Consider the following 8151-nt stretch of genomic DNA (forward strand, 5'->3'; position numbering starts at 1 on the left):
TCAGTTTGGGTAAATTTTGAAAAATGTTATAAAGAAAAGCAACGCTTATGTATTATGATCTTGCAAGTTATAATATCAACCTCTATGAATCCGTTGTCAATATAATGGAATTTGGTGCGACTGTCATGCAGGTGAGAGGTTTACCGTTTTGTAACCAGGTTCAATCGACCATTTTCTTCATATAAAAATGACTGTACCAAGTCAGGAATATGACAGTTGAAAGTTGTCCATTCGTTTGATGTATTTTTTCATTTGATTTTGCCATTTGATTATAGACTTTCCGTTTTAAATTTTCCTCGGAGTTCAGTATTTTTGTTATTTTACCTTTTTTTATGAAACCTTAACTTGACCCCTTAGTTAAAAATGTTGCTTTTCCATCAAATGATTGTCACTTTATTTGAACTTAAAACATAAGAACTGTGCCTAATTGAAAAGTGAAACTTGGGAAAACTCATAACAAAAAAAAAAAAAAAAAAAAAAAATGCACTTCTTTAACGGATTCGGTCAACACGAAACATTATACATGTATCGATTTCATGCATTGGTAATTGTTTTTTTTGGATATTTTGTTATGCGATTTACGTTTAAGAATCAAACAAGAATTTTGGTCAAATTAATGATCGTTAATTTGACACCTAATGCACCTTAACAAAGCAGTTACAGCACTTTACGGTTACTTTGCGTTAAGGTTTTTCGAACGATACCAACACCTTTATAAATGTTACACATTGGTATTGTAGTGTAAAATTATAGGTACTGTGATTGTTTATCATCGTTCCATATAGCGAGTTGAATTATTCCTTTATTTGTCTTTGCTAACTAAAACTTTACTTGTTTAGTCTATTATTTTATAATATATATTTGACGTGGCTCGGTAATTATACATCCCGTTATTGTATTATTGTTCTATGGTGAATTTTTGTATTCTTGTCCTTCGGTTTTGCTTATGTGTTTTGTCTATAAGACTTGTTTTTCTTTGATGGCACATTGGATTTTGTTTTATAGTGATTCAAATAAAATCACAATGTTGACTGCTTTACCCCTATTTTTGACATTTTTTCATAATCTGTCTGTTTGTTTTGTTCGCACATCGTTGTCAATATGATGAAATTCTGAACGACTGTCATACAAGTGAAAGAAAAAAGCTAGCTATTAAACCAGGTTAAATCCGTAATTTGCAACAGAAGAAAATGTCTGCACCAAGTCTGCATTATAACTGTTGCAATTATTTTGTTTGTTGGGTTTAAGCTTTTTGTTTGCATTTGATTAGGGAATTTCTGTTTTTGAAAAAAGTGTTCGGTACTTTGTTATTTTACTTCCTTGTAACATACGCGAACCAAAAGAAACAAATTTTCAGCACTCGTCACTTCAAGTAACAGTATTTATTTGTCCATCTTAAAATGCGGGCACGTTTTGACTACTCTTAACTATGAAATTGATAACTATATTAAGTCCTTGACCTAACCATAATGTAGTTTTTGGTAATATTTCAAGAAATCAGACGAATCACAGTGACATCAAGCACACTGTAAAAAAAACAAGATAAAATCATTTTACAAAATCGTCATTCAATCTAATCTGGTTTTTTTTTTTATCAACAATGGATACACTCATTTAACAAAATCATCAATTCAATCTAATCCGGTTTTTACTAACAATGGATACTTAAATGGAAAATAAATCTTTTCTTGATTATAGGATATAACTAAACATTTGATAAAATTTAAAATGTAGTTACAGCGCTTTAAAATTTCATTGCATTATTTTGTTTTTCCTAATTATAAATGCAGTTGAGGAGAAACTAATTTGTAGCAGTTATTTCTCTCAATAATGATATATATATATATTTATATTAAAGGCACAAGATCAGTGTTTGCTGCGTCATTGTGATATTTTGAACTTGTATTACACTATCTACTATTACATATTTTAGAGTTACTTGTAAAATGTAAAAACTACAGCATTGTACTGAGCAGTGTGAATGTTGCATATACATGTGACAAAAAGCTCGATTCAAACAATAAGGGTTTCCCCTGGGTCAAATATCTTTTACGACATCTCTTTCGCAAACACTATATATTTTTCGCCACCTTTTTATTTTTTTTCGACAAGTAACATAAATATATTACAATGTTCCTTTCCGACCCCCTCTTAAATGAGATGAGTTTGCCCCATTGTTGTATATGATTATTCTCTCAAATTTATCTTAGAGTATATGTTATGAATAAACACTACACATTTACTTTTAAAAAGAAGAACTTTTATTAACTTAAAAGAGGGAAAATTCATTACATTTTGAACAACTTTTCTTTTAGAGGGGGCCACTTATAACTATCAAATCGTAAATGAAATTGTTGAGACGTAAAACTATGCTTGAAACACGTGTGTCACGCAAACGAATTTAAAGTACCCTTTCAAATCAATTATCTATATTAAAGTTAAAGCATACAGTTTCAAATCGGAGATTTGTCTTGCTTTTGCACATTTTTCGCCATAACAACAGTTATCTTTTCTGGACTTTCATTTAAAGAAGGGGAGAAGACGTCACAAGTTTGCTTCAAACACGTGCGTCGGAAAGTGGTAAATGAATTCTTTATGTGACATGTGACGGACGCCATTTAACCATATTTTGACAAACAATACAATCAACACTTTATTAATTAATCCTTTGTTTTGTCGATAGCTATAAAATGCAATCAGCTGATTATTGATTTTCTGTTAAAATCTTTACGAGTTCAAGGTGAATTCCGAATTATTGTCTGGTCAGGTAAAGTCCGAGAAACCCGAAAAAAGTAAATAAACAAGATGGATGAAAATAAATCGTTATATATATTTCTTTCGCAAAATTCTTTCGCAAATGACGTTTATTTTTGCCAGCGTAAACCCTGCAAACAATACATATTAATTGCAATCGATTGTTTTATGAAATTTGCTCAAATTTTAGTGTTAGGCATGAATTCTTGTCAGATGTATTTGCCCTTAAAAAGAGAAATATGCATTATTTCAATAACATAAACAAATGATACATTTTATCTGTTTATTACCTAAAATGTATAATCGTTGATTATAAATAACTTAACATACAAAAGTACATTAACAATTGAAAACTGTTTAGTTTTGCAGGATCTTATATTGAAAGGTTTTACAATAAATTTCTAAGTCAAACCTAGTAGTTGGCATGCTCAAGATTTTTTTCATGCCTTATGATTTACATTTCCCTCAGTAATACTCCTTCAAAGTTAATACTTTATATTTGACATCAAGAGAACTTTAAGTAGATAAATGCCACCTATGATGTTAGTCAATTATTAAGACACATTTGCCCTGTCTTATTTATTAATAAAAACTTTCGTATTTTATTATTCAAGTGGAACTTAATAGTTCAAAATCTGCATTTTTTTTTACTGTGTACACTTAATGTCAAAATACGAGTACAACTGTATTTAAGAACCACTTAACCATATTTCGAAATGAGGATAATATCGTTTCTAATAAACCGAGACAATAACACGAAATATCAATTCGCAATTGAGAAAAACATGCCGTTCTAAGTGTAAACTAGCAAGAACATAATTATTTTATGTTTCTATTGACCCCTTTTTTGTTGAAGGAACAATACAGTATTAAATTTGTTACAAAAGAAACCAACATTTATTTCAACTGGCACACATATATGCCCCATTAAAATAAGAAACGCATTCTAGATTCGGTGATTTCGATTCCAACTCTTGGTAAAATTACGATATATTCAAGCACCATGAATCATTTCTTAAACAACATATATGTAAAGAGGTCAACATATAAAGCAATCGTATCTCCTATATATTTTTTTTATATGTGACTGAACTTAAATTGTAATTGGAGTATGTTAAAAATACTTGCATATGTATTTTGAATACTCGATATGTGTAGCTATCCTCAAGATCAATTGAAAACAAGCATTTTTTCGAGGCTTAAGAAAAAAGCCAGGAAAGCTGCTACAGCATATTATGTATCACACATCATTCTATGTCTAATTAAAGCACAGGAAAGAATCGGACTAACAACTGCGGAGGTGTTAAGTGACCTAGACTATCCTTTCGATCTCGTACGGTCAAACGGACATGGAAATTTCCAAACAATAAATGTGATTATTATAGGTTAAGTCGAAGTAATTCACTACCGTCTAATGTTATTTTGATAAAATTGTAGGTCGTCTGATTGCAGTCTGTGAAGTTAATCAACATTGTCTAAGAACTTGGTTAAAATGTACAAAATAAGCACATGGGAACAGTTTCACAGGAAAAAGTTCACGCAAGTAATTATGAAAAAGAAGACATCTGATTGCACTCTACTTCTTAAATAAAACGTTATATATATTTCAAGATCTGAATCACTGACAAAAAGAATGGGTGTTTTCAGTTTTATTCAAAGATCTCAAGTGACAAAGAAAACGAATGCTCCAAGTTTAATTTGAATTTGTGACAAGAAGAACGAATATTAGAAGTTGACAGACACACCAGCCTGTAAATTTGATCATGATAGTTAATCATAAGATTTACTACAAATACCGGGATTAGAATTGAGATTCCGAGGCATAAAGAGAAGAAAACATTAGGCAATAATAAATCAAAACGTCAGAGAGACCGTCGATATCATGGCAATAATAAAAAAACGAGGAAAATGTAAAACAATTCATATAAAACACCTAACGAAATGAACACGAAAACAACTTTTGCGAACCTGCGTTTTCTATTTGATACGGAATAATACGCAGAATCACCTTCAAATGTTACGTACACTTCTTACACCACTAAGTGGTTACAACTGTTGGTGTGTTATCAGTCCTCGAGGATATCAACAGCTCAGTAGTCTGCAGTTTAGACAATATTATAAAAAAAACTTTATAATATTGTCCGTTTCTAGATTTTGAAATTATAAAGAAACGAGGGTTTCGATTTCCTCAGGTGAAATAAAGTTGCCCTTAGATGGGTTTTTCTATTGTTAAGAACTTTTAATCATATATCCTAAACCAGTTACTGTTTTGTTCTAATACATCCTAGGCCTTACAATATTTAACTTTAATCGTTCCTTATGAAGGTAAATCATGAAAATCGAGCTGGACGCATGAAATTAGTGCACGTATTTTTCATTTGTTCAATCAACATATAATAGATATTCTCATTATTAAACTACTATTATATGGCATGCCACAAAACCAGGTTCAATCCATGGCCTGTACCAAGTCAGGAAAATGGCCATTGTTATATTATAGTTGTGTCTGTGTGTGTTACAGTTTAATGTTGTGTTTCTGTTGTGTCGTAGTTCTCCTCTATATTTTATGTGTTTCCCTCAGTTTTAGTTCGTTACCCGGATTTAGGTTTTTTCTTAATCGATTTATGAATTTCGAACAGCGGTATACTATTGTTGCTTTAATTTACTCTACGGGTCATCTTAAAAGATATTCTTTATTTCAATTATTCTCTTTTATTACCATAATTTTAATCTAATAACACATCAATCATTTGTCATTATAGCATTAATGTCGAGTAAAAGGTCATCTATATTGTTAAACAAATCTCAAATGCAACTTCAAGAAAAAAGAAACGAAAATGCATGCACATTGTATCAATTAACGGATTAGTTATACAAGTAAAAGTAATTTCCTCAGTACGAAAACTAAGGATAGGCTTTTATGAATAATGAATGTAATCTGAAGAAACTAGTTGTGGAATAAAACAAACATCTGTTTTTGTGTTGATCGAGTTTTGAGTCCTTGAACTGAAATAAATTAGGATTATTAAGGAAGTATGCCAGTCTTGTCTTGGAATTTTTATCAGATTTTCGGAATCCTTTTTTTTCCATTTGAATGCCTTAAAATATTTTGCCCTTTGACCCACATTTTTCTTTTTACAAATCTTTATACAAATGTAAAATTATAGGCCATCTATAAAAGTCATATAAAATCGTTGTTATTTTTTAAATGGTTTTTGAGAACTTACACTTGTTAATGATAAAGCTATGAAAAATCAAGAGAGAACATTTTTTGCCAAAATTTCAATGGCTAATTTCTAGAAAACAAGCGCATTGACCTATTTATATATATTTTTTTTTTGTTTATTTATTAATCTCCAATTAATATATACTAGTGTTATAAAAAGCTTGTTGCTTTGAAACTGAGTATCAAACTCCTTAAAAGACAGATTTTGCATTTGATGACGTATTTTCTTAATAAAAAAACTAATTTCTATTGATATTTTTTATGAAATATGTACACAACACCATGGCTAAAAATGAAAAAGACAAAACAGATAAACAATAGTACATATGACACAACATAGAAAACTAAAGAATAAGCAACACGAACCCCACCAAAAACTAGGGGTGATCTCAGGTGCTCCGGAAGGGTAAGCAGATCCTGCTCCACATGTGTGCAACATGCTATTACACTTAATGAAGATACTCGATTTTATCATTTTGTCCGTATGTCCGAAAAAGCTTGACTTAATGACTTTATATTTAATCAACAACTTGAAGGTGGTTTATTATAACGTGTTAATGTTTTTGAATCTGTTAGACACCCTCATCAAGTTTTCGGTTTTTTAAAGTAAGACTTCAGGTAAAAATTCGAAACAAACAACACATCCAGTATTGTTTTTAGACGTTTAACGAAATAGTAATTGGTCGCAGAATTGCCTTCTGAGTTAAATATTAAAAATGGAACTGATTTTTTTTTCACAATTATTGCACAATTAAATCAAATAAAATCATGTGCGGATATGTGTTTTTACATAAATTTAAATAAACAGTAAACAAAACCGAATCTTGCTCTGCAGAGGCAGCAGTAATGTTCTGTTCCCCAGCAGAAGCAGCACTACCCTGTTCCCCGAAGTTGCTTCGTCATTTTCATATATAAACAAAGAAAATATCATATGAGTTTTTTTATACCACATCCGTATCAACCCGAGACACTTATATAATCCGAAGAGCTCTGCTAGAAGGATGATACTGGTTGAGGATTGATACTGTGTGTGATATTCAGAAAAGCAATTTCAGATATACATATAACTCATGTGGATGTTTTTTTATGACATCATACAGATAAAGGATTTGAAATTATGTCATAAAGATTAGCGGTTTGACAAGACATCATAAATATAAGAATTTGAAAAGCCTTTGTAATGATGACTGCAATCGATGAATTGACGGCATACAAATTAAAGGTATAGTGAAGTCTTTTCAAACGTGACTTATATAAATATCATCACGGTTAGCGAAAGACATCACAGAAACTACAACAGCAATACTATGGTATACCTTTTTTCAAGTTAGGTGAGGATTTAGTACTCACAAACATTTTTAATCCCGTCACATTCTTTATGTGCCTGTTCGAACTCAGAAGCTTGAGGCTAAGCAGTTCGCGTTGGCTCATCTCTGTCTTATCCTGTTTTAAATAAATTGATATGTTATAGGTGTAATACCACCAATTCATGGTACGTCACATCCGGTTGTATACGAAAGTAGGTCTAAAAAAATATTCCATTGAATTTGACAGTTGTAGGTAATTAATCCTACCTTTTATTGCAGTAAAAACATTTCTGTGTCATAAACATATGTCTTGGGTATTTCAAAACACCATTATTTTTTATTTGGGATTTCTATAGAAAATTTTGTAATCTTGAGGTTACATGGTGACTAAACCGTGTACACAGATAAATTAAGGGGAGGAATTTGATTGGTTAACTTCCAATGATGGTTATTTTCTTATATGCAATGAAATGTTATGTGCATTTTTTTCTATAGTACTGGACAGGATAAAACTTTACTCATGCCAAGTATTTCTTTACTTGAAAAAAAAAATTCTGCACATTTTCTTGAAAAGTACAAATTTAACAAAGACTAATAGGAGAAAATCAATGGTGGTATTACACCTTATAAGTGATACCGTTAATATTGTCTATTCAATTGCGTAATATATATATGCCGTGGCCTTATAAAGCCATGAATACGGTATCAGTTCTCATTGTTAAAGACCGAATTGACTATAAATACTTACATCCCCTTCAGTTAAAACTTTGATGTATAGTTGTCTCATTGGTAATCATACCACATCCCCTTGTTTCTATATAGTTATCCTCATATTTACTCAGTGTTAAGTATGTTTGTCCATAA

This window comes from Mytilus galloprovincialis, chromosome 6, assembly GCF_965363235.1.
Source record: "Mytilus galloprovincialis chromosome 6, xbMytGall1.hap1.1, whole genome shotgun sequence".
Classification (NCBI taxonomy): domain Eukaryota; kingdom Metazoa; phylum Mollusca; class Bivalvia; order Mytilida; family Mytilidae; genus Mytilus; species Mytilus galloprovincialis.